Genomic DNA, 27,910 nt, shown 5'->3' with positions numbered 1-27,910 from the left:
GTCCTTCTCCCTGGCTCTCTCTCACTCTGTCTGTTAAAAAAAAAATTATTGAAGATGGATTTGCAGGGTTTAAACATTTTTCACATATTTGTGACATTTGACACATTGCAAAATTACTCTTCAGAAAAGTTCTGCCAGTTTACCCTTCCATCAGCGGTGGCCAAGATTGCTAGTTTCTGTTGCATCTTGGCCTTTATTGGCTTGATTAAAAAAATATATATACACGCACGCACACACACACACACACACACACGTATATTGTTTTTGCCTGTTTGATAATTAACGGTATGCCACATTTGCTTCATCTATTTCTCTTTTTGGTTGTAGTATTTCAAAGTAAATTACAGATGTTCCAGCGTTATCTTTTAGATTCTTCAGCCTGCCTCTCGTAAAACACGAGGATATTTTCCTTGTTTGTTATTCTATCGTGTTACATACGTGAACCCATTTATCGTAGACTAGTAGTGTTTGAAGAGGTGGAGCTTCTACTGCTCTTTCAGCTCCTTCAGGCTTCTGACGACCCACTCTGCTGTGACGGTGGAAGCCCTCTTGCAGGTCACCGGCTTCCGTTTTCATGTACGAACCACAGTGCCAGATCCCCACAGCTCATCTTTTCATCTTGGTTTTGCCACAGCACTCGGCGTGCTGGCTTATTTCAATCTTCTTCACCCTTTTCCTGTGGGAGGCACCATCACGGGTCCTCCATTTACCGAGGATTCTGACCTTCTTCGTGCGTTTAGCCGTGACTCTGCAAATTAGGGCTGAGCCCAGAGAGGAAACAGAAAGGATATTTTTGTCTGTGATTACCATACTATTATCACACCTTGCAATGTTGACATGAATTCCTTATGATTGATCACCTGATGCGCAGTACCTGTTCAGTTTCACCTGTTTATCTCTAAGTGTCATTTTCTTTTTTCTTTTCTTTTTTTTTTTAATGTTTTTACTTTCTTTTTGAGAGAGAGGGACAGAGTGCTAGTGGGGGAGGGTTAGAGAGAGAGGGAGACACAGAATCTGAAGCAGGCTCTGGGCTCTGAGCTGTCAGCACAGAGCCTGACGTGGGGCTCAAACCCACAGATAGTGAGATCATGACCTGAGCCAAAGTCAGAAATTCAACCGACTGAGCCACCCAGACGCCCCTCTAAGTGTCATTTTCAAGTTGGTTTGCTTGAACCTGAATTTGGACGAGGTCTCCTCATTGAATTTGGTTGTTATGTCTCTGAAGTTCCCCCAATATCACTCTACCTATATGATTCTGTGATTTATTGAAGGAGATTGAATATCTTTAGAGTGTGTTTATTGCCTTAGTAACGTCCTTTGTTCATTTTTATATCAAAGGGTGCATTTTTGTCTTTTAGTTTTGAAGGTGTTTTATATGTTAAGGCTGTTACTCTTTGTCTTATAATTTGTAAATATCTTTCCAGTTTTTCATTTGCATTTTAGTTTTGTAGATTTTTTTTCCCCTATTTTCCAAAGAGATGTTTTAAACTTGTAGTTGAATCTGTCACCCTTTTTATTTGTAGCCTTTTCCTTTATGAAAGGCTTTCTCCCATTCTGAGATCAGGTAAATAGTCACCTCTAGTTTTTACTAGTTCATTGTGATTTGTTTTTTACATTTAATTCTTTAAGTGATTTTATTTTTGTGTGCAGTGTGAATAGGGATCTAATTTTATTTTACTTTTTGAGTGTTTATTTTTGAGAGAAACAGATATTGTGAGTGGGGGAGGGGCAGAGAGGGGGGGGAGAGAGAGAGAAGACAAGAGGGGAGGGGAGGGAAGGGGAGGGGAGGGGAGGGGAGGGGAGGGGAGGGGAGGGGAGGGGAGGGGAGGGGAGGGGAGGGAAGGGAAGAGATATTGAGAAAATCCCAAGCAGGCTCCACGCTGCCAGCCTGACTTGGGGCTTGAACGCAGGAGATCATGACCTGAGCTGAAACCAAGAGTCAGATCCCAACTAACTGAGCCACCCAGGTGCCCCAGGATCTAATTTAATTTTTCCCAAATAGTTAACTGATTGATTTAGCACTACTTATTGAATAACCCATCTGTGATTATTATCCCCAATGATTTGGGTTGTTTATCTTCAGCTTATATTAAAACATGTCTACATATATATACATACACACTTGGGCCTGTTGGGGGATTTTCCATTTCATCTGTTGTTTTATTAGCCTTTTACAATCACTGTCTTAACTGTTGTAATATTACCATGTTTTAATATCTGACTATTTGAGTTTCTCTCCTTTTCAAAATCTTCCTCCCTCTTTTCTTTGCATATATGACAGTACCACCTGAAATTTATTTATTTATTTTTAAAGTTTATTTATTTAATTTGAGAGCAAGCGAGAGAGGAAAGGGCGGAGGGAGAGAGAGAGAGAGAGAGAGAGAGAGAGAGAGAGAGAGAGAGAAAGAGAGGAGGGAGAGAGAATCCCAAGTAGGCTCTGCACTGTCAGTGCAGAGCCTGACCAGGGGCTCGAACTCATGAACCACGAGATCACGATCTGAGCCAAAACCAAGAGGGGGACACTTAACCAAATGAGCCACCCAGGTGCCCCAACACCACCTGAACTTTAATTATTTTGTCAGGTTCTCCTCTTCTTCCTACTTTCTTCCCCTCAAATCCCTTCAGATTTTATTGGAATTCCATCCTATGTAAAGTTCCTTTGTGGAGAATTTCTGTACCAATAATTCCTACCCAGGAACATAGAGTGTCTCTAAATTCACTCAGATCATTTTGAAGTTATCTTTAGATAGACTCTTCTAAATTAAAAAAAAAATTTTTTTTAATGTTTATCTTTGGGAGACAAAGACAGAGTGCGAGTGGGGGAGGGGCAGAAAGAGAGGGAGACCTAGAATCTGAAGCAAGCTGCAGGTTCTGAGCTGTCAGTGCAGGGCCAGATGCAGGGCTCGAGCTCACAAACTGTGAGATCGTGACCTGAGCCGAAGTCAGAAGCTTAACTGACTGAGCCATCCAGGCTCCCCAGACTTCTAAATTTAAAAAACCCTTTTGATTTTATTTTCAGTGGGATCTTTTCCTATTAGGTTTCCTAACTTAGTGTTGTTTGTATACGACTATTAGTTTCTGCATGTGTGGGTTTTGTTTTGTTTTTTTTTTCATAATCATTCAATAGCTGAATTCTTAGTATATGTTTTCAATAGCTTCTTTTGGGTTTTCTTGGTAGACTTTGATGTGATTTCTAAGATTGATAATTTTGCTCATATTAGGAGATAATTATGCTTTTTTTTTTTTTCTTGTTAGTTGCTTTGCATACAGCTTCCTCTTTTAGTGGTGATGGAGTGGATATCTCGCCTTTTCATAACCATGCTTCTAATGACTCTTCTCTGGATGTAAAGTTGGGTGTTAGTAAGCTCTTTTTCTTTTTTTTTCTTTTTCTCAGTTTAATTAATAATTAATCATTGTTTTTTTTGTTGTTGAATTGTTGTTGTCAGATATCTTTTAGGTAACTATTGGGATAGTTAAATGATTTTTCTTCTTTCTATTTCTTATATTGATTTCCTAATAGTAACAATCTTAAAATTTCTTGAATACACCCTGTTGCTCATGTTTGATTATTTTTTGAAACTTTTGTTAAGAATTGTTTGTTAGTATTTTATTTGGGGGTTTTCCACTTATATTCACAAGTGGCATTTGTCTGTAGTTTGTACTATTTTTGTCAGCTTTGGAATTGAGGCTTAGCTAATTTTATAAAGTAAATTAAAGCTCTTTGCAACTTCGGGAACAGACTCTATAACTTGGGAATTATCTGTTCCATGAATGCAGGAAAGAGCTCACCCGTAAAACCAACTAGGTCTGGCTGCTTTCTCTGAAATAATTCTTTGATGACTTTTTCAGTTTCTTACCCCATAATGATTGGTTTGTTCAGCTTTTCTGGTTCATCTTGCATCAGTTTTGTTAATTCATTATTTTCTGAGAAAAATTGTTTCATGAGATTTTTCAGATTTATTAGTGTAAAGATTTTAAGTAGCGTCCTCATTTTATTATTTATTTATTAAAAATTTTTTTTAATGTTTATTTTTGAGAGAGAGAGAGAGACAGCACGAGTGGGAGAGGGGCAGAGAGAGAGGGAGACACAGAATCTGAAGCAGGCTCCAGGCTCTGAGCTGTCAGCACAGAGCCCGATGTGGGGCTCAAACTCATGGACTGCAATATCATGACCTGAGCTGAAGTCAGATGCTCAACTGACTGAGCCACCCAGGTGCCCCAGTAGCATTCTCATTTTAAAAATGTTTCTAGGTGGGGTGCCTGGGTGGCTCAGTCGGTTGAGTGTCTGACTTTGGCTCAGGTCATGATCTCATGGTTCGTGGGTTCAAGCCCTGCATCAGGCTCTGTGCTGACAGCTCGGAGCCTGGAGCTGCTTCGGATTCTGGGTCTCCCTCTCTTTCTGCCCCCCCCCCCCGCTTGTACACTGTCTCTCTCTGTCTCTCAAAACGGAATAAATGTAAAAAAAAAAAAAAATGTTTCTAGGGGCGCCTGGGTGGCTCAGTTGGTTAAGCGTCCAACTTCGGCTCAGGTCATGGGCTCACGGTTCGTGGGTTCGAGCCCGCATTGGGCTCTGTGCTGACAGCTCGGAGCCTAGAGCCTGCTTCAGATTCTGTGTCTCCCTCTCTCTGCCCCTCCCCTGTTTGCATTGTCTCTCAAAAATAAATGTGAAAAAAAAATTAAAAGAAAAATGTTTCTAATTTTTCTCCCTTAAAAGTTTTTTCAAATTTGTTCCCAATTTTTTCTTGACTAGCATAAAAATTTTTGTTTTAACTTCTGTTTTTTAATTTATTTTTCATAGGACTACTTGGATTTTCAGTTATACCATGTTTTCTAATATTTTGAAAAGTTTACCTATTTATTTTGAGAGAGAACAGGCAAGGGGAGGTGCAGAGAGAGAGAGGGAGAGGGAGAGAATCTAGCAAGTTCCGCATTGCCAGCGCAGAGCTCGACACAGGGCTCAATCCCACAAACCGTGACATCATGACCTTAGCCGAAATCAGGAGTTGAATGGTCAACCAACGAAGCCACCCAGGCACCCCTAATTTCCATTTTTAAAAAATGTTTACTTTATTTTTGAGAGAGAGAGAGAGAGATAGAGAGAGAGAACAGGGGAGGGGCAGAGAGAGGGAGACACAGGATCTGAAGCAGGCTCCGTGCTGACAGCAGCAAGCCAATGTGAGGCTCGAGCTCATGAACCGTGAGATCATGACCTGAGCTGAAGTTGGACACTCAACCGACAGCCACCCAGGCATCCCTTTTTGTTTTTGTTTTTTTCATTTTTCACTTTAACTTTTTTCAACTAGTTGCCATAGATTTTTTTTTTTTTTTTAGTTCAGTCAGTGAGTTGGTCATTTATGGCTTTTTGAGTTGAAAGCTTATAGGGCATTTATTTTTGTCTTGTTGAATGATGAAAACATTCGTGCTTTAAACTTGGCTTTGATTTTTTTCCCGTGGGTAGTCACATTTTTTTTCTTTTAAGGAAAAGTGCACATACCTTAAGTGGTATAGTTCAGTGGATGTTTACATCTGTTCACATCTGTGTAATTGCTACTCAGATCAAGATACAGAACATTTCTAGGGCCCCAGGAGATTCCTGTGTCCCTGTCAATCAATAACCCTTTGCCTGAGATAACCACTATTCTGACTTCTGTCACTACTCGTTAGTTTTGCCTATTCTTGAATTTTTATCAGTGCAATCATACAGTACATTTTCTTGTGCCTGGCTCATTGTATCTGTGAGAGTCACACGTGCTTTTGCAGGTAATACTAGTTTGGGTTTTTTTTATTGGGGTGAAGGTTCCTATTATATGACTATACCACAGTTTATTTGGTTATTCTCCTGCTGGCAGACATTTGGGCTCTTTCCAATGTTGGACCATCATGAACAAAGCTGCTATGAACGTTCTTATACATGTATTTTGCAAGGCACATACATGCATGTATTGAGTGTGTGTGTGTGTGTGTGTGTGTGTGTGTGTGTGTGTGTGTGTATCTCTTAGCTCACCAAGTAGATGTATTTCAGCTTTAGTAGACACTGCCCAACAGTTTTCTACTGGTAAACCCATACCTGTTGCTGCGTTCTGCTCCTTGTTTGTAACTGCTGTTGTGATTTTTCTCTTTGAGCCCAGGGTGATTTCAGGAGGGTGTTTTCTCTGTTGCCCAGGGCTTAGGTCATTCATGACGGTCACTGCCGTGGAGCTGCTTTTGCCAGCATCAACCTTAGCACCTCGAGTGTGTGGCTAGGTTGATGAGCAGTGAGGCACGTCAGATCCACATCTGATGGAAAATGTGGATTGTAGGAGGGCGGTGAGCTGTTTTATTCTTAGGAAAACAAATCTGGAATGACAGTGGCTTAGACGAGTCACAAAACAAGGGCTGTGTTCATAAAGCCCTTTGTTTACAGCAACTCTGTTTCTGGTGATTCCAAATCTGTTGAATAGAGAAGTGGTTAAGAATACGTAGCCTCTGGAGTCCAACCACCTGGGTTTGAGTTCTGATTCCATTAGTTTTGTGATGTCGGACAGTCACTTCTCTGTGTGTGTGTTTCCTCACCTGTAAAACATTATTTTGAGATTCAGTAAGCTAACAGTAGTACCTTACACATGTAAGTACTCTATAAGTCATGGTAACAGCAGAGTAGTAGTGGTAGTAATTCTGGCTCCTCTGATACTTTTTTTTTTAAGTTTATTCATTTATTTTGAGAGAGCGAGACAGAGTGAGCAGGGGAGGGCCAGAGAGAGAGAGCATCCCAAGCAGGCTCTGCACTGTCAGTGTGGAGCCCGACGTGGGGCTCGAGCCCACGAACCACAAGATCATGACCTAATCTGAATCAAGAGCTGGATGCTCAACGGACCGAGTCACCCATGCGCCCCTCCTCTGCTACTTTTCTTCCCAAAGATTGGGAGGTTCAAGTCCTCAAGATGGTGACAGAGACCCTATTTCCTGGTGTAGGACTCCCTTGCCTAAATGCGAGGCAGCCCTGAGGTGGTTCCCAGGGGGAGTTCTAAGGTTCTAAGACTGAACAAGTATGAAAGCCCTGAGGATGTGGAGCGGGGAGGCTGTCATTAGCATGAGACATTTTCAGCACCGGGGTCTTGGTGCCTGCATTCCTTGGGGAGCCGCTAGGCTGGGGACATGTCCAGATTGGTGTGATACTATGAACACGATTGCGTAGGGTGGTAGGTCACAGTATGTTCGGTGACTCCTCTTACTGTGGCCTAGTCTTCCCGAAACAGCTTTTTCTGGGAAAGGGCCTTGATGGGTAGCTCTTGTCCTGCCTGGTGTTTTTTTCCTCCACCAGACGCAGTTCCTTCCTCCATTCGTTGCCTGTTGTCCTCTGGGTGAATTTGGAAGTTGACTAGGAAACCTAGCTGGTGTTTTATGCCTCCCTCTGGCAGAAGGATGCTGTGGTCGAGGGCTTTACTCAAGTCCTGCAGTTGCATAAGGGTCAGCCTTGGCTGACTTTCTGCCAGGACGTTGACCTGGCTGTGGCTGCAGGGAGGACTTGACGCGAAGTACCGGTTTGGCTCGAAAGGACAGCTCTAGTCATCTCTGTGTGGAAGCCGGATGCTGGGGTTGAATAATGATTTTTAAAAACCTTTTTGTTAGAGGAATTTTCAAACATGATCCCCATCACCCAGCTTCGGTGGTTATTGGCATATGTTTCTTCTGCCCCTGTCCACTGGATGATCTCGATTTCTTTCCAAGTTGGTAGCAGGTAGTACATAAGACTCCATTTTCTCTTGTAGCTCTCCTGTCCCTCAGCTGGCCTTGTTAACACTGCAGAACTTGTCACTACCAGATTGTTCTCCTTTCAAGGAGGGAAATGTACTTTGAAGTAGAATTAAAAAAAAAACAAACTTGTTATTTTAAAATAATTTCAGGGGCACGTGGGTGGCTCAGTCGGTTAAGCGTCCAACTCTTGACTTCAACTCTGGTCATGATCTCGCGGTTCATGGGTTCGAGCCCTGCATTGGGCTCCGTGCTGGCAGTGTGGAGCCTGCTTGGGATTCTGTCTCCCTCTCTCTCTCTGCCCCTCCCCTGCTTGCTCTCTGTCTCCCTCAAAATAAATAAAACTCAAAAAAAAAAAAAGTGAAAAATAATTTCAAATTCAGAGACAAGTTACAAGAATGGGACAAGGAATTCCCCTGTACTCTGCAGCCAGCTGTTAATATTTTGATACATTTGCTCTAACGTTGTCTCTGTCTATACATATGTCTATAATAATTTTGTGACTCATTTTAAATTATGAACCTCGTTGGTCCCTAAATACTTAGGTGTCTGGTTTTTTTTTTAAATATTTTATTTTTAAAATTATTTTTAATGTTTTATTAATTTTTGAGACAGAGAGAGATAGAGCGTGAGCAGGGGAGGGGCAGAGAGAGAGCGAGACACAGAATCCGAAGCAGGCTCCAGGCTCTGAGCTGTCAGCACAGAGCCCGACGCGGGGCTCGAACTCACGAACCACGAGATCATGACCTGAGCCGAAGTCGGACGCTCAACCGACTGAGCCACCCAGGCGCCCCTAGGTGTCTGTTTTTTAAGAAGATGCTTTCTTACATTATCACTGTACAATTAAATCAAGAAAATAAATTTTTGCACTGCTGTCACCTAATTCATCTTTTCTAGTTGTTGCAAAAATGCACTTACAGTGACTTCCCCATGATCTGGGATCCCATGCAAAATTATACATTGCATTTGCTTGTCATGTCTCCTTAAATCTGGGATTAGTTCCCCAGCCTATTTTTGTCTCTCATGACACTGACATTGTTGAAGAGTTCAAACCAGTCTTTTTGTAGAATCCTCTCAACTTGGCTCTGTCTGGTTTTTCCTCAGGATTAGATTCAGGGTATGTATTTTTGGCAGGAACACTCCAGAAAAGATATCGTGTCCTTCTCAATGCATCATACCAGGAGGCTCATGACTCAGCTTGTTTCACTGTTAATGATGTTAACTGTGATCATTTGGTTGAAGTGGTGTCTGCCAGGTTCTCCACTGTAAAATTACTGTTCTTTTTATAACTAGAAAGTAATTTATGGGGAGATACGATACTTCGAGACTATGTAAATATCTGTCCTTTTTGCACCTTCACTTATTACTTTTTGCTTTCATTAATGATTTTTTTTTCTGAATCAGTTATTACTGTGATGGTTGCAAAAATCTTTTCCCCCAGTTTTTTTATTCCTTGTATATTTATTAGTTGGCATACTAGCGCAAGGAAGAGCGTTTCCTTTTATTTTAGGCATGTAGGTATGTATTATCAGTCTTATGGATTCTTATTTCATTCAGTGGGTCATAATTTATTTCTGCCATTGTTTTGATGCTCACATTATCCCTGGTTTGGCCAGTGGGTGCCTTCTGTATCCTTTTGATGTGTCCTCCATCATATATTATTTCCCAGACATGATCCAGTGTAGATAGAATATACTGTATGATAAAGGTGGCGCTGAAAATCAGAATAGGTGAACCAATGGCATTAGGACCATCAGCTAACCAAGTGGTTTTCAAAGTGTGGTCCCCAGATGAGCAACATGGGTGTATCACCTGGAAACATGTTAGAAATGCAAATTCTGAGGCCCTATCCCAGACCTGCAGAACCAGAAACTCTGAGGGTGGGGCCCAGCAATCTGTTTTAACAGATTTTCTAGGGAATTCTGATGCACGCTCAAGTCTGAGGAACATAAAGGTAACCACTGGGGGGAAAGAAAATACAGCTAGATACCTTCCTTGTACCGATACTTGTGATAGTTTTCTTCCTTCCTTCCTCACTCCCTCTCTCCCTCTCTCTCTCTCTCTTTCTTTTTAGATTTTATTTTTAAGTAATCTCTGTACCCAACATGGGGCTCGAACTTACAACCTCGAGATCAAGAGCCACATGCTCCACCGACTGAGCCAGCCAGGCGCCCCGTGATAGTTTTCTTTATTTAGTTTTTTAAACATTTAGCTCTGTAATCAGTCTAGAGTTTATTTTGATAACAGGATGGGGGATAAGGATCTAGTTGTATTTTTTCCTAACTGGATTTACACGGTCTCACTGTTTTCTTCGGAGGGGATGTCAGAACAAGGTTGGACGTAGCTCTTATCACTGGTCTTCTTCTTCAAAACTTTTCTTGGCTCTTGAGCCTTCATTTTTTCTGACACACTTTATATTTATCTAGCTAGCTATCTAGGCAGCTGTCTGGCGCATGTATGTATACACACACACACACACACATCACATCACATATACACACAGATGTGTGGATATCTATTTCTGTGACTTTATATTGAGTTCATAATGAAACCTCTGTTTCTCGTTCAGTCCCATAGGGTTCCTTCCTAACCTTCCTTTCCATACGAGAGCTCTGGCTCTCCATGTCATCCGTATATTTACATGTTCCCTCTTTTCTCTAATGTGCACAAAGTTTGAGAATTGTCGAGAATTGTCGCACCCATGGAAGTAGACTTTGAAAAGCCCTTTGCTTATGTTCTCCATTTTCTTTGTCGGTCTCTTTGCCCATGTGTAGCTAAAAAAAAAAAGGAAGCAAACAGCTCCCTATTTATTTAAAAATCTTATAAGCAGAGGGTTGTTTCGGAACTTTACATTTTCAGAACAGATAGGCCAGTCATGAGGGGTACACCACCTCCCTCCCTGTTCCGTAGGGATGGAGCATTCTGGTGGGTGGGCTGCATGTCTCAAGGAAGCATGCCTGACAGACAGTGAATGCATTTATTTTAAAGTAAACACAGTGCTGTTTTTCCAGTTTTTCAACGGGAAGATAAATAAAACTACTGATCTTTGGAATCTACATCACGGGGAGAAGAGAGAAAATGAGAAGAAAAAAAAAATTTTTTTTTTTTTTTTGTTCTACAGTTAAAAACAATTTTATATTTATCTTTTAAATTAATTTCTTGTTTTGTTTTGGTTCCCAAGTTTTATTCAAGAACTCATACAGAATATTCCAGGTAAATGAGTTTTAATCCTCATCTTCCTCCTCTTCCTCGTCCTGGTTAATCTGGAGGTAACGCAGTTCCTAATTCTCTTTGCTGTTAGCAGCTATGTGCTGACAGTCACATAGATTATTCTTCTTCAAATATTTTTTGGCGAGATATTTCAAATACTTTTAGTAAAAGGCACCTCAGAAGTTACAGTAACCTTGCTCTCGCCCCTTTCAGTAGGTACGACCCTTCCATTGAGATTCCCACCTTTGCCACTCACTTCCATTCTCTCTTGAAGAAACTGCTCAAAAGTGGCAGCATCCATGCTTCTGTCTTCTGTGGGGGTGGGGTGTGTGCAGTCAAGTGTAAACTTCAGAACTCGCTTCTTTTTTTGCTCTACTCTGCCACAAGCTTTCTCGTGGACTTGTTTCACAATTTCCGAGAAATTGCGTCTTGCTCCCCAGATTGAAAATGTTATTCATTTCTCTGCTTATAAAAATAATGCATGCCTCTAAACCTGAAAACGTTATTGTTGTTTTTCCGATTATTATTGTTTTCATGCTGATTGAAAAGAAAGCCAAAAACCATTCTGAATTGCTTTAGTATATATGAGGCATTGTTTTGAATTTGTGAGATATATATGGTAAAACTTAGTCCTCCTGCATGCCTGTGAGGTAGAGTGTATTGCCATCCCCTTAGCTGAGGAAGTAGGCACATGTTACGTAACCTGCCCAAGGCCCCGCAGTGGATTTAACCCAGGCCTTTTGCTCCCACAGCCTCTCTGCATCTACTGCCTTCCAAGGTTAAATTCAATTAAAATTTTATTATTTAGAGCTAACCCCATAAATCGTTTGTTATATATCCACTAACCTTTTTTAGGGGGGGAGGTATGTATAACTTTTTTTTTCCTGAAATGGGAACTCACTCTGCATATTCCTTTGTAACTTGCTTTTTTTCACCCATTTTTTTTTTTAACCTTAATGAAACTGGACCATTTTTAATGACTATAGTATCAGTTTTTTTATTTTTTTATTTTTATTTTTTTTTTTTTTTAAATTTTTTTTTTCAACGTTTATTTATTTTTGGGACAGAGAGAGACAGAGCATGAGCAGGGGAGGGGCAGAGAGAGAGGGAGACACAGAATCGGAAACAGGCTCCAGGCTCTGAGCCATCAGCCCAGAGCCTGACGCGGGGCTCGAACTCACGGACCGCGAGATCGTGACCTGGCTGAAGTCGGACGCTTAACCGACTGCGCCACCCAGGCGCCCCTAGTATCAGTTTTTTTGGGATGAACGCACCATAATTTAACCAATCTCCTATTGTTAGCCTTTTCTGTTCTTTTACTGGTACAAGCAAGAGGTTTTTTGGGGTCAATTCTTGTAAAGAGATCTCTGTGCTCCTGTCCTTTTTTTTTTTTTTTTTTTTTTTTTTTTTCCCTTAAGTCAGTAAGTTCCTAGGCATGCAATTGCTGGGCCTAAGGGCGGGCATGTTTCAAGGTTTTTGATGCCTGAAGCCTGGGCCATTGGCCATTTCACATGATTGCTGAGCGTGTGCACCTGTAGCTGGTTCCTGTCTCATGAGTGGTGCTGGGGCCTGTGAACGTTTTTTAACTTCTGCCAGGTCTCTTAAGTGAAAAACAATTACCTTTCATCATTTTAATTTGTGTCTCTTTTCTTTCCTCCTCTCCCCTTTTCTTCTTGAGAAACTTCCAGGAAGTCTTTTGCCCTCCTTGCCCTGCTTCACACTGCTTCATTCACCTCCCAGGTGTGAAATCTGATGATCATTTCACATCCTCATCTCACTTGCCCGACAGATTGGATGCAACGAGTCGATCCCTCCTCGGGACCTATGGCTTCTACTTGGTTTTCAGGACACCACACCTGACTGCTCTTCTGTCTTTCTGGCCACTCCTCTTCATTGATCTTTGTTGGTTTACTCGTCGCCAGTCTGGAAACATTGGGATACTCCAGGATGGCTTAGTCCTGCATCCATTTGTTCGTTCACACCACTGCCTTTCGTGATTTCACGTGGCATCGTGGCTTTAAATTCTGTCTGGACACCTGTGTTGTGCCGCTTGGGCCTCTCCCTTGCCACCCAAAGACTGTGTTTTCCAGATGTCTAATTAACATCTTCAAATTAATATGTTAAAAGCCAAGCTACTCACTTGCCCACAGCTTCCTCCAGCTCAGGCAATGGTGATTCGGTCTCACTCGGGCTAAGAACCTTGTGTCTTCCTTGATGTTACTCTTTCTGTTTGAACCCACATCCAGTCAGTGTGTCCCGTCTGCATTACCCTTGAGATATGTTTGAGGACCTGGCCATTTCTCACCCTGAACGCTGCCATCACCCATGTCCAGATCCCTCTTTTCAGCTGTCAGGAGGCCTGTGTTTGTCTCCCCACATCTGCGTTTGTCTCCCTACAGTACACTTTTGAACCCAGCAGCCAGAACAACCCAGACTCAAGCCACATCATATCCCTCCTGCAGTGGTTGTCCCATGCACTACAAGTACAAACTAAAATCTTCCCCAGGTGACCTAAAAGGCCGTCCCTGATCCTCCTGTTAACTCTTCTGTTATCTCATCTCAACCATTCTCCCCTCTGCAAAGCCTCCTCCTGGTCCCCAAGCCTCCTCGCTCTTCTTCTAACCCATTGCTGTTCTTGCCCTAGGGCCTTGGCGCTGGCCTTCCCTTCTTCCTGGACTGCGCTTCCTCGTGTGGCCTCATGGCTTTACTCCCTCACCCGCTTCCAGTCTACTCACCTCAGTGAGGCTTTCCCTGGCCATTCTTTCTTTTTCGGAAGCATACAATTCAGTGCTTTTAAAAAATTTTACCAAGCTGTGCAACGTTACCATGAACTTTTCCATCACCCCAATAAGATTTCTTGTGCCCACTTACCATTAGTTTTTGTTCCCACCCCCTGGCCTCTGGCAACCGTGAATGTATCTTCCGTGTCTGTAGATGTGCCTTTTCTGGACCTTTTGTAAAAATGGCATCGTACAATATGTGGTCTTCGCCAGACTGTCTTCGTTACGATTCCTCTCTACCCAACATTCCCTGTTCCTTTCCCTGCTTTATTTTATTTTTAGCCACATCCCTGTATAATACTGTGTATTTGATCTCACTTCTTGTCCTCTATAGCTGCAGTGTAAGCTTCATGGGGCAGGCGTTGTTAGATTTTTGTTCACTATCTGTAGATAGATAGATCGACAGACAAAATATTATATGTACCCAGTTTGATTAGTGAGGATATACGCCTTTTATTGTGACTTAGGTTTTTTGTGGTCAGCGTCATGGCTCCCCTCTGAGGGACCTGGGTCATACCGGGTGCCTGCTCTGGGGAGGCGTCAGGCTGAGTCCGCCTCCAGCCTCCAAATGCAAGCCTTTGTTTGATTTTGCCCCGATCTGCTTGCAGTTGCATCAGTGACTGACTACTGTTTTCCTGATTGGCACCAGATGCCAGGCACCGGGATTTAAAACCGCCTTTAATAGTCTCTGAAAAGCTCTCTGTATGTTGCTTTCCATCATCTGCACCTCGGGCAGATACGGCCAAGCCAGAACCTCAAGGAATTCCCGAAGAAGCCAGAAGCACCCCCCTCCCCCACCCCCACGTCCCTAGCTTCTCAAAGTTACAGCTGGGCCTAGTTCGTGGCTTTGGTGTCCGTGGAGAGCTGTTTGGAAGAAAAGGTCCTTTTAGCCAGGAGTCTCAAAAGTAAACACACGGGCCCCGGCAGTGAATGTTAAAACAGACCTGCTTTCTGTGTCACCGGCATTGAGGTTGCCTTGTGAAACCTCACTTGAAGAAAGAAGAAAAGCTTTCTGTCAGGAATCCCTTCCCCTGTACGTGGCTGCCTCGGCGTAGCCTGGGGTTTATTGCTGCATCTAGAGTGTTCTGTAAGCCTATCGGTTTTGGAAGTCAGTCAGTCTCCTGGGAACATGTATTTGAGCAAAGAGTGATTTTTTTTTTTTTTCCCTTCGAAACATGAATGATGGCCAAGGCTGGTTCCCCCCCACCCCCCTTTTTTTTCCTGGAGGTATATTTGTGACCTTTTGCATTTTAGTCTGTAGTAGGTGGTCAGGACATTTTTTCCCCCCATTTTCGTTTTTTCCTTTTAGATATAACGATTTCTCAGTGTTGGAGCAGGGGTTTGGAGGAGAGGAAATCTCTATAGGCATTTTCTTACGTTTGTGAGACCTGCTGGGAGCAGGGGGTGGGTATGAAGTTTACTTACAAGCATTCACATAGTCAATATTATTTAAAGTTTATTTATTTTTGAGGAGAGAGAGAGAGGAGATAAAGAATCCCAAGCAGGCTCTGTGCTGTCAGCACAGAGCCCAATGTGGGGCTCAAACTCACAAATGATGAGATAATGCCCTGAGCTGAAATTAAGAGTCCATTGCTTACAACTGAGCCACCCAGATGCCCCTCACATAGTAAATTTTATTTTTATTTTTATTTTTTTTCACATAGTAAATTTTAAAAAATATTTATTTATTTTGAGAGAGCGAGCGAGCAAAAGAGGTGCAGAGAGAGGGAGAGAGAGAGAGAATCCCAAGCAGGTTCTGTGCTGTCAGGGCAGAGCGTAATACGGGGCTCAAGCCCATGAGCCGCAAGATCATTACCCGAACTGAAACCAAGAGTTGGACGCAAAACCGACTGGGCCACCTGGGTGCCCCTCACATAGTAAATTTTTACCTTGAGCTCTGGGCTGGATGCTAGAGATGTGGCAGTGAACAAGGCACGGTCCTGGAATTTAGGGTCTGGGGAGGAAACAGACAGATGTTAAACAAGTACGGGTGCACACTAGCCCCGTTGTGGTGGACACGATGGAGGGAAATACAAGATGCTCTGGGACTGTTCCACTGAGCACTTAACCTGTCCTGGGAGAGGGGGTGTCAAGGAAGACTCCCCTGAGGAGGCAGCACTAGGACTCCAGAGGCTGAGAAGAGATGCCTCTGAGCATTCCAGGCTGAGGGAACAGCAAATGGGAAGCTTTGAGACAACAATGAACTTGGTGCAGTCGGGTCACACAGAGATGGCCCTTGGGGCCAGCAGGTCTGGTCACTGAGAGCTGCTCAAGGTTATGACCAAAAAATGGCAGGGAGGAGACACAGGAGCAGCTCTGGAAATACAATGTGAGCCGTGTATGGAATTTAACATTGTCTAGTAGCCACATTAAAAAAAGTGAAAACAGGGGTGCCTGGGTAAATCAATCTATTAAGTGTGCGATTCTTGATACTGGCTCAAGATGTGATCTCAAGGTTGTGAGATCGAGCCCCGAGGCAGGCTCTACGCTGAATAGGATTCCTGCTTGCGATTCTCTCTCCCTCTCTCTCTCTGCCCCTCACATGCTTGCACTCTTTCTCTCAAAATAAATAAATTAAAAAAAAAATTAAAAAGTAAAAATGAGGGGCGCCTGGGTGGCTCAGTCGGTTAAGCGTCCGACTTCAGCTCAGGTCACGATCTCACGGTCTGTGAGTTCGAGCCCTGCATCAGGCTCTGGGCTGATGGCTCAGAGCCTGGAGCCTGCTTCCGGTACTGTGTCTCCCTCTCTCTCTGCCCTTCCCCAGCTCATGCTCTGTCTCTCTCTGTCTCAAAAATAAATAAACGTTAAAAAAAATTAAAAAAAAAAAAGTAAAAATGAGAACAAATATGAAATTAATTTTAATAATGTATCTTATTTAGTCCACTTGTCAACTGGGCGGCTCAATCGGTTAAGCATCCAACTTTGACTCAGGTCATGACCTTGCAATTTGTGGATTCGAGCCTCACATGGGGGGCTCTGTGCTGACAGCTCTGAGCCTGGAGCCTCCTTTGGATTCTGTGTGTGTGTGTCTCTCTCTCTCTGCCCCTCCCCTGCTTGCACTCTGTCTCTGTCTCTGTCTCTGTCTCTGTCTCTCTCAAAAATAAATAAGCATTAAAAAAATATTTACCCCAATATATCCTTAATATTATCATTTTACTATATAATCAATATAAAGAAAGCTATTATTATTTACTATATAATCAATATAAAGAAAGCTGTTATTATTATTGAGAAAGAAATCAATATAAAGAAAGACTATTTTGCATTGTGTGTGTGTGTGTGTGTGTGTGTGTGTGGTGTGTTTGAAATCTGGTGTGTTGTTTTACACTCCCAGCACATCTCAGTCTGGACTGGCCACATTTATAGTGCTCTGTGGCCACATGTGGCTCAGGGCTCTCCCCTTGGACAATGAAGGTCTAGAGGTTGTTACTCAAGGAAGACTTGAGAAACTTTTCTCCTAAATCAGGTTGTTGGTATAGGACTGTACTATTTGTACAGTTCTAGAAATGTCTCTCATTCCTCTTAAGCCTGCTCCACAGAGGCATAGTGCCACGTCCTAGAGGACCCACGCTGTTTCTCATCAGCCACGTAGCATTCCGCTCCTAAACTGACAGCTGTTATAGGCATGAAATGGTGGCCTTGCAGAGAGCCCAGAATCGATGATAGGAAAATGAGACTGTTGCCTGGATATGAGCTGTTTCCTTCCCCTTGCAAAAACAAACAAACAAACAAACAAACAAACAAACAAACAAACAAAAAACCCCTGAAACATTTCTTCTAGTGTTCAAGCCTCTACTTTGCAGTTATTTGAGAGCGGCTCCCGCCTGATTGTCCGTTCCGGTCTCCTAGGTTCTCCCAGGGGAGATGGTGTGGCTGCTGCAGCAGTGTTAGGGTTGAACCTCATTCATCTCGTTTGAGTGTATTATTTTCCCTTTTCCTTAAGTGTTCCAGGGCGCTACGAGTATTTTTCTTAGAGTGGGACGCTTATTCTTGTCGCAGAGTGGTATGTTGGAGGGGCAAATGATCCTGCACCAGAGCACAGATGGCACGGTTAGATGGGTGGCAGTCAGTGCCACTGTTAGGTACAGGGTGGGCACTTTCACACTGCTGTCAGGCCAGCACGGCACACATTTCTCAGATGATGTCTGTGTCTACCCTCCTTCCCTTTCTCCCTTCCTCCCTTCCTCCCTTCCTCCCTGCTTCCCTTAATTAATTAGTGTTTATGCATACATTACATACATTCACTTTCGTGGAGGGGGGCATTCCAGTCAAGGCTGAATTCACCTTGAACATGCCCCTCCCACATTCCTGAAACCCCACTGTGTGGATAGACTGCTTCTGTATACGTTTTTAAAGATTCACAGAACACATTAAGTGAGAAATCAAAGGGTACAACTTTTCTAGGATGAAGTCAGTTTTGCACATGTGGTTGTTATATGTATTTGTGCCGGTGTTTGCACGTACAGTGACTTCACACAAGGTTGACAATCATGAGTTATATCCTGGGGAAGCGATTTGGAATGTGCGTACTTATGGGGCAGGTGTCATATTTTGCCTGTCTGTATTGTTTTCAGGTTTTCATAGTAAGCATGCTGTTGTTATTTTTTATTTTTTAAGTTAATATTATTTATTGTGAAGGCAATATTACATAGTATACATGGGACTTTTTAAAACTTTTTATTATGGGAGGTTTCAAACATAAATGAAATAGACAGAATAGTATAATTAAGTATCTTGTACTTGTTACCCACTTTTAAGAAGGATCAGCATGTCAGATTGCCTTTTGCCTCCAGACCCCACTTTTTGGGGGAATATTTGAAAGCAAATAATAGATAACATGTCATTTCATTTGTAAATACTTCCTGTATACATGTCTAAGTGATGTGGAAATTAAGAAAAAAATATATCCACTATGCAGATAATGGAAATTAAAAAATAAAACCTGTGTTTCATAATCTTACTCTTGAAGCACAACTTACAGTTTTTCTCTGCTTAATTTATTTCTTTGTCCCTTTACATATTTATTTTTATGGGATTTTAATAATAGGGTGCATTCTATAACATCATGTTCTTTTTTTTTTTTTTTTTTAAGTTTATTTATTTTGGGAGCGCCTAGGTGGCTCAGTTGGTTAAGCGCTGACTTCGGTTCAGGTCATGATCTCATGGTTCATGAGTTCCAGCCCCGCATTGGGCTCTCTGCTGTCAGGACAGAGTCTGCTTTGGATTGACTTAATTTTGAGAGAGAGTGAGAGCAAGCCAGAGAGAGAGAGAGGCAGAGAGAGAGGGAGAAAGAGAATCCCAAGCAGCCTCTGCACTGTCAGCACGGAGCCTGATGAGGGGTTGGAACTCAATGAATCGTAAGATTATGACCTGAGCTGAAACCAGGAGTTGGACACTTAAGCGACTGAACCCCCCATCATGTTCTTTCTTTGACTTAACATATGTAGTATGAATAATTTTCCAGGTTCTTGTACACTCTCGATCATCATTAATCCATATCTTCATTGTGGCATATTTCACTCATCTGAAATTATAATTTTTATTTATTTCATTATATTTTAAAGTTTTATTTATTTTGAGAGTGAGAGAGACATAGGGTGGAGGGGCAGAGAGAGAGAGAGAGACATAGAGACAGAGAGAATCCCAAGCAAGCTTTCTGCTGTCAGCACAGAGCCTGATGTGGGAGTTGAACCCACGAACTGTCAGATCATAACCTGAGCCGAAACCAAGAGTCAGACACTTAACTGACTGAACCACCCAGGCACCCAGAAATTGTAATTTTTAAAAAGCAGTTTTTTAAAAAGGAGATTTTTTTAATTGTGAAGTGATTACCTCAAGTTTAGTTAACATACATCATCTCAGATACAGAAAGAAAAAAGAAAACATGTTTTTCTCCTTTTGATGAGAACTTTTAAGATTTACTGTCCCAGTAACTTTCAAATAGATCAGTATCAAGTATAGTCACCATGTTGTACATTACATCCCCAGTCCTTACTTATCTTGTAACTGGAAGTTTATAACTGCTGCATTTTTAAAAGCAGAATCTTAACCGTAAAAGTTCTCTTCTGGCCAGGCTCCTACATTTTGTATTTAAAGACCATTGAAAAGGAGGTTTGTTCACTGGAAGCCTGCCCCTGCCATGTTTATAAACATGGTTTTGATCCCGTGCCACAGGGAGAGGTGGTGTGGCTGCTGAGGTTCCTTGAGGGCACGGAGAATGGATGAGCTGTTAGGGTGGCTCCGATCTAGGAATCTAGGAATTGCCGTTCGTGGGTGTGAGGACTCTCCTTCCCGTTGGGGATGAGGAGCTCTGATGACAAAGCAGCAGTAACTCATGGATTGACAGTTTATTCTAAAGACTTTACTTCCCCATATCTGTATTTATTGCCCCTGAATCACTTAAAAAATTAAAGCATATGCTACAGCTTGACACATGGTGAGGTTTACCAAGACAGATGTATTCTGTGTTAAAAGGACCCTCAGTTGGTTCAAGAAAGACTCTGGCTCTAATGTACCTTACTCAGTGGATGGCTGTGATGAATAGCTCGTTCTGAAAAGTACATGCCGTGCGCTTTTTTTTTTTTTTTTTTTTTTTTTTTTTGGTAAGTAAAGGAAAATGTCTGTTCCTGCATGGGCTTTGGCTTTTGGCATGAATCAAAAGAAATAAAGATGATCATGATCGATGGATCTGTCGTGTACCGAAATGAGGATGCGTGTGCCTAATGCCTCCTCTCTCTTTCCTCTGGTGGGGGAGCTGTCACTCTTCCTACTGTCTAAGGACGGATTCTCCATCCATGCTTCGGAGCCCATTTTTCCTGCCTTCTCAGGAATCCTTCCTTATTTTCCTGCTGCCTCTCTTGAGTGTTCTCTGTCTTTGCAAGGTCATCTTCATCTGTTTGACTGTTAACTGTTCCCTATCATTCCGTCTTCTGTGATCACATTCCCACCCATACCTCTTCTTTATGCATAACCACCACGTGCAGATGACCCATAGGTTTGAATCTCCAACTCAGATCTCTCCTCTGAGCTCCCTATTTATGTACCTGCCCACTTTCCTGCTGTCTCCTTGTGGATATGCCAGAAACATGTCCAAATCTGACCTCATCGCCACTTCCCCAGACTTGATCCCCTTCCATTGTTCCATATTTCAATATGTAGACCCACCATTTGTCCAGTTAGGTGACCTAGAAGCTTATGAGTCATCTTTGATACCTCTATCCTCCTTGCCCACTTACTTTGCTAATCTGTTTTCAGGTTCTCTTGGTTTTTACCTTTGCAAGTCTGCAAGTCTGCCTACCTCTTTTGTCTCCACCTCTGCTGTTTTCCTTTGGCCTCCTTACTTCTGTCCTTCTTCCAGTTTGTGTGCAGACAGAATGATTTTTGAAATCACAAAGCTGATCTTGTCACACCTTGATGAAAAACCCTTAAGTAACTTGCTGCTGCTCTTAAGATAGAGAAGAACTTTTCAACATGGCGGACCCACAAGGCACTGCAGTGTATGGCCACCATCTGGATCTTCTACCCCATTTGGGTCACAATTCCATCTCTGTTTAGTTTCCTAAATTCATCCAGCTCATTGTGCCACAAGGCCTTTGCACCTGGTGTTTCCTCTGCCTGAAATGGTCTTCCTCTTCACTCCACCCCACCCTTCAACACGCTAATTGTATGCTTGAAACTTCAGAGCACAGTTGAGTTGTCAGTTCCTCAGGAAACTTCCTGATGCACTGATGAGGCCAGCTATCCAGTGCTCATGGGACACTGATGTCTTGCATGGAATCTGCTAATACAGTTGCAACTTTATATTTCTCTGCTAGATTATTTATTTGTTTCTCTCAACTGACTTGTGAGGTTCCTAAATGCAGAGACTTAGTCTATTTTCATTCTTCATTATAACCCAGCTTCTAGCACAGTGTCAGGCGGATAGTGGATGCCCAGAAAATGCTTCTTGAGTGAATGAAAAAGAAAGAAAGAGAGAAAATAAAAATTTACAAATTGGCTTCGTAAAATGAAGCTAATTTCATTTCTAAAGGAGTTAATGGAACCCCCAGTAGACCAAAACTTTTACTTCGAGATCGTTGAGGGACTCCCAGCAGCAGCATACAGAAGAGTCTCAAGGCCAAAGTAGACTCTTCCTTGCACCCTGTGTTCTGGGAAGAGCCTGCCAAATCATCAGTGATGGGGGCCGAGGAGAGGTGGGGTGAAGCAGAGTCAACATTGTCACCCCAATAAGAATTCCAGTGTTTATGATCTGATGCTAGCTTGCTAGAAAAGACTTTCTCTTGTTAGGCTCTGGCTAAGTTTGGAAGCCAAAGAGACATCATAACAGTAAATCCTGGAAGCCTCTGGCTTCCTTTACTGCAAAGGGAATGTGAAAGAGTGTTCTCTTTAAATCTGGGGTACACTCCATCCTGTGTGTGTCTGAGTTACAGGGAGGCGGGGAATGGAAAGGAGACTATTTACTCTCTGCCCTTCTGGAATTTCCTCCTGTTCCGTTCCTCTGTGCACCAGTGTTTCACAGCTATGTGTAGAATGAACACTGACCTGTTAATGAATGCCCTGCTTATTTTCACTTTCTTTTGATGGGCCTATGGGATTGGGGGGCAGGAGGAGACAGGAAGAAGGTTGTTTGTTCCACTGAGCAGCTCTGTTAAGGCCAAATCAATCACATCTTCATCGGGCTTCCGAGATGCTTGACCTGAGAGTACTTAGCCTTCCTTAAAGGTATCCTACTTTTGTGTCTGGTTTTATTTTTCTCAAATTTCCAGGTAAATCCTTACATTTGTATTCAGTGTTAGGAGGAAAACAAAAAAACAAGATTCTTCCTTTTAAAAGATAATGTGTGTACGTGCACATAAGTTTTGGTGGTGTGGGAGCAGGAGGGAGCAGTGATGACAGAAGATTCTAAAGTAGAACGTTCCTTCATACACTGCAGTGAAACTGTCCAGGCAGGAGTTCTGGATTTCATAACTGAATCGCATTAATAGTGGCACATTTTGGCAGTTCTGGTTTACATAGTTTTTTCTTTTGTTGGAAAAAGGAAGGCAACTTCCATGCCCTATTTATCTATACTTATTGGTACCATATGCAAAAAGCATATTAACAAGTCCAAGTCAAGAAAGGGAAAAAGTCACTCTTAGAAAAATATTACTCATCTTTATTGCACATAACTGCTCTTCCCAGTAGGAAATTATTAACCTAAAGCCACTTGCAAATCTGAGGCTTTGAAGTAAAGGAAAAATAAAAGTTGGAGTTACTCCTGAAGCAGCTTGTTTGTACATTCCCTACCTTTTTGTATTTCAAACTGCACATGTGATATTGAATTCTTATAAGAATTTTAGTTGGTTTCATTCACTGTTTGTGCCTGAGGTATGCTGGCTTGAAAATAAAAACTGTTCTGGAAAGTGTCAGGCATACGTGAAAGTGGAAAGAACAGCCCGTGGACCCCTGTGAGCCTGTCAGTCAGCTCCACAGCCGCCTACCGACAGCCATCCCTGTTTCATCTTACTCCTTACCCCAGTCCCCGCTGGGTTGTTTTTCCTTAAACCCCAGGTGTGTTTCATCCGTAAGTATTTTACTTTGCAGTTCTAAAAGATAAGGGCTCCCGTAACCGCAATGCCAATTTCATACCTAAAAAGCATACTGATAGTTATTGAAATATCATCAGATATCTAGCCCGGCTTTATGTTTCCCCAGTTGTCTTACAAAGTTTCTTTGCTACCATGGGTTTGTTTGAATCGGGATACAAGTAATGCTGATAGGTCTCTTCAGTCCCTTTTAACCAATATGTTCTCCTTCCTCTTTTTACCCCTCAGAGTTGATTGTTGAAGACAATTTTAAGGATTGTGCTGTTTATGTTCCTGAAGTGTGTTTTGACATGTTCCTCTGTCCCCCTGTGTCTCCTGTAAACTCATAGGCAGATCAAAATGCTTGATCTGGTTGGGTTCTTCTTTTTCCTTTCTGATGAGGTTGGTGGTGCCCAATGTCTGCTGGTCTCCATTGGCATGCTAGCTTGCCCAGTGTTCTCCTGGCACGGTCCTTGAGAGTTTGTAAGTTCTCGTCCCCTAGATTCTAATGTCCGGCTCTCCTGCGGTCTGTTGACCTTCATAACACAGCATTATGTGGTATGGATAGCCAGTTAGTACTTAGAATGGAACAGAAGGGCACAGTCCCATAACCGAAGAAGTACATTTGCTGATTGCTGAAGTTACTAGCACGCGCTAACTGGGACCTTGGCTTTCTCAGAGAACTGAAGTCTCCTGCCAGCGGAATATTTTCATTATATATGTTCCATTTGGCCGTAACTGAATCAGACTTCCTCCGGCCATGCTCTGAGTTGGCGCTTTTTGCAGTGCCTGCCCATCCTCTTGCCCAAAGCTTTCATTCCAAGGGTCTGGGGGCCCCATGTGCTTGGTGGGAGTCATGGGTCTTTCCTAACACGTGCTAGGGAGGAGGCCAGGGTAGAGTCTTCGTTAACCACTGTGTTCCCAGAACGTGTTGCCATGGCCTTGGCCCAACCCATCATCTGCTCCGGCCTGGAATATTGTACTGACTTCCTACCAGGTCTCATGTGCTTCTGCCCTTGCTCCTCCCGTGGCCTGAGTGATAGCACTACAGCACCAGTCACGTCCCTTCCTTGCTCACGATCCCCTAATGGCTCCCAATCTCACACGGAGTAAACTCCAGAGACCTTGCAAGAGCTCCAAGGGTCTCCTTGTGGCCTCTGGTTACCTACCTACTGCCCTCATGTCCTGCTCTTGTCTTCCCTCGGCCATTCCAGCCATACCAGCCTCCTTGCCATTCCTCACACATGCCAGGCATGCTCCCACGTGGGGCCTCTGCGCTTCCTTTTCTCTCCACCTAGAAGATTCTTCCCCGGATACCTACGTGGCCTCCCCTGCCCCATCCTTCTTTTGGTCTCTGCTTAGTTGTTGCCTTCCCAGGGACATTTCCTCACGACTGCAGGTCCTCCTCCCGCCTCCAGCGCTCACCACCCGCTTTCCTCACTGGTGTTTCTCCTGCACTTGCCACCTTCTAACAGATTATGCAATTTTCTTAAAAAACAAAAAACAAAAAGCTTGCTTATTGTGTCTCCCAACTAGAATAGAAACAGCCAGGCACGGTGTTTTTGTCTGTTTTGTTTCTGTTTAATCTCAGGGACGAGACTAGGAGGTGCTTGCTCCACGTCCGTGAACTGCGTGACCACAGGTGGAGGGGGCCTGACGAGGTGCGCTTCCTAGGCGAAATCACTGTACCGTACCTGTTCTTCCATCAGTTTCCTGGTTTTTGAGCAGCGCCTCACAAGGCAGCAGGACGACATGCTGCAGGAAAAAGGCCCTTTGTGGAGTCGTCAGTGTGGCTGTAGTGAAACCCGAGGGCCCCGGAGACCAAGTGGCTAATGCTGCTATTTATAGCTGGGATTCCAGTATATGTTTTCCAGCCACACTTACTCCTTTCAGCCTCCCCGGTATGCTCAGGTCTGTCACTCAATTAACTAATGGTTTCTTTAGTCCCATTATGCATTGTAGGGCTCCCCTGGCTCAGGTATTTTTTTCAAAGAGAATAATGGGGAGTTCTGTTCTCAGAGGCTTAATTTTTTAATAGCCGTGCCAATTTAAAAAAGCCCTTTTCCAACTTTTTTATTATGAAAATTTCAAACCTACAGGAGAATGGAAAGAGTAATACAGCGCACACCCAGAGGCCCTCCACCTAGACCTTGCTAGCACGCTGCTGCCTTTGTTTTGCCGACACGTGTGAGCTTGTGGGTGTGTGCATTCTTTTTCCTGACCATTTGAAGGTAAACTGCAGATACCATGGCACCTCATTCCTAAAAACTTCAGCGTATTCTCCTATAAAACCATCTGAGAATACTTGCATAATTTGCATCTCCCGAGAATGACATTCACGTTGAACCTCGGAAAATTAGCAGTCGTTTCATACATCATTTAATATCTAGTCTGGATGTAAATTTCTCCAATTGCCCCAGGAATACTTTTCAAGCCGATGTTTGGTAAAACATGGCATGGCGTTTGGTGGTTATACTTCTTTAAATCTAGAAGAGTCTCCTTGCCTTTTTTTTTTTTTTTGTAAGTTTTTAAAGATTTTAGTTATTTTGAGAGACAGTGCATGGACCGGGGTGGGGCAGAGAGAGAGGGAGAGAGAGAGAATCCCAGGCTCCTCTGCACTGTTAGCACAGAGCCCCACACGGGGCTCAATCCCATGAACCATGAGATCATGACCTGAGCCAAAATCAAGAGTTGGGTGCTTAACTGACTGAGCCACCTAGGTGTCCTTTTGCCCCTCTTTTTAGAAAAGAAGCAGTGTAATGACATTGTCTTTTTGAAGAGTCCAGGATATTATATATGTGTCCCATATTCTGGATTTGTCTGATTGCTTCCTCGTGGTATTGTGAATTTGTTTCTCTGTCCCTATATTTCCTGCAAATTGGGAAGGAGATTTAGTGGGTTAGTTGGATTCAGGCTAAATGCTTTTAGAAAGAAGACTTGAAAAATGATGTTGCGAGGTGCATGAGTGGCCCAGTCGGTTAGGTGTCTGACTCTTGACTTCAGCTCAGGTCACTATCTCACAGTTGGTGAGTTGGAGCCTCTCGTCAGGCTCTGCGCTGACAGCTTGGGGCCTGCTTGGGATTCTGTCTCCCTCTCTCTGCCCCTCCCCTGCTTGGTCTCTATCTCTCTCTCTCAAAATAAATAATAAACTTAAAAAAGTTACCTAAAAAAAGCGATGTTGTGTACCTCATCCTGTGTCACGTCATGAAGTTTGTGTGTCGGGTGGTCTTGCTGTTAGTGATGCTTCATTTGATCACTTGGCTCTGACAGTGATGGCCAGAGGTATCTCCGACTCTGTCTCTCTTTTTAGCGAATAGAACAGTGGAGCATTATCGTCTCCCAAGTTTTGTTGAAGGGGGAAAGACGTCCCTTCCCACTGGCTTTTTTTGAAGATAAAATGTATTTCAGGGCATCGCAAGGTGGCTTCTGAGCCTACCGGTATATAATGACTCTACTGGACATGATGAATGGGTAAACAGAAGAGAAGAGCTAAGTTGGAGCCTTGAGATGAGACCATGTAGAGAAAAAGTCAAGTTACGCCTGTGGCTTCTGTCAGAGGACCATGGCAGTGTGACTGTCAGGAGTTTGAAATCAGCAACAAGAGGCCTGGGCCGCCTCTGCCTTCCCGTTGAGCATTACCATCCCTCCAGAAAGGAGGGGAAGACATGCCCACACTACATTTGTAAAATAATGGCCTTTGAGGCACTAAGAAAGGAATCACGGAACCCTTCTGGAATACTCATCCCAGCACATTTCCAAAGCTGGTGTGCTGAATCCAAAAGGATGGGCATCTTTAGGAAGTGTCCTGGAAACAAGATGAGAAAACAGTTCATCTTCTAAGTAGCTCACCTTAGAAGACTTTTTGGAGTTTGTTGCTGCAACCCAGAAAAGGCTCCAAAAGGTCAAGAGAGGCGCAACTTCGCAGTGAACAAGGAGACCAAGAGAACTGGGACTCTTCAGCCTAGAAACAGGAAAGTCAACAGGGAGATAATAAAAATGACAGCTTATTAGGAGCCCATGGGGTGCTCCTGTTTTCCAGATGGGGAGACTGGTGCTCATGTTAAGTAATTTGCACAACGCTACAAGCACCACGTAGTAAAAGTGAGATTTGAACCCAGTCTCCCTGGCACATGCCCCTCCTGAACTCTGTGCTCCACTTGGGCCCTGGATCTAGGCATAATAAGTAGGCAGACACCCTTGACTTTTCTTTTAAACAACAATAATAAACGTTTGTTGTCTCCTGGTTTCAGTGGGTCAAGATTTGTGAGTGGCTGAGCTGGGAAATCTGGCCAGGGATCTCTCATGAGGCTGTAGTCCATACATTGGCTGGACCATAGTCATCTGAAAGCAAGACTAGGGCTGGAGGCTTGACTTCCAAGGTGGCTCATTTGCATGGCTGGCAAAGGGTGCTGGTTGTCAATAGGCCTCAGTTCTTTCCTGACTGCTGGACTTTTGAAGAAACTAGTTTTCAGATTACAAGTGTTATTTTATATAAATATTTGGAACTCACCAAGTTCCTGAGTGAAAGTGACCGAAAATAGCAACAGACTCCAAAGGATTTGGAGAGATCCATTTCAGGGAAGAGAGATTAAGGTAAGGGAGAGATGCTTAGGAGAACTTGAAAAC

The 27,910-nt window shown here is 43.1% G+C and overlaps 1 protein-coding gene and 1 pseudogene across 1 annotated transcript in view; one reads left to right on the top strand and one right to left on the bottom strand.

The window, feature by feature from the left end:
- WWP2 (WW domain containing E3 ubiquitin protein ligase 2) overlaps nucleotides 1-27,910 on the top strand; it is a 150,281-nt gene that overhangs the window by 35,385 nt on the left and 86,986 nt on the right. The gene's annotated exons all lie outside the window — the stretch shown is intronic.
- Nucleotides 486-6,285, bottom strand: LOC125153042 (60S ribosomal protein L37a-like; annotated as a pseudogene).

Source organism: Prionailurus viverrinus, chromosome E2 (assembly GCF_022837055.1).
Source record: "Prionailurus viverrinus isolate Anna chromosome E2, UM_Priviv_1.0, whole genome shotgun sequence".
In the NCBI taxonomy this organism is placed as follows: domain Eukaryota; kingdom Metazoa; phylum Chordata; class Mammalia; order Carnivora; family Felidae; genus Prionailurus; species Prionailurus viverrinus.
This window is presented reverse-complemented; position numbering and strand designations above follow the sequence as displayed.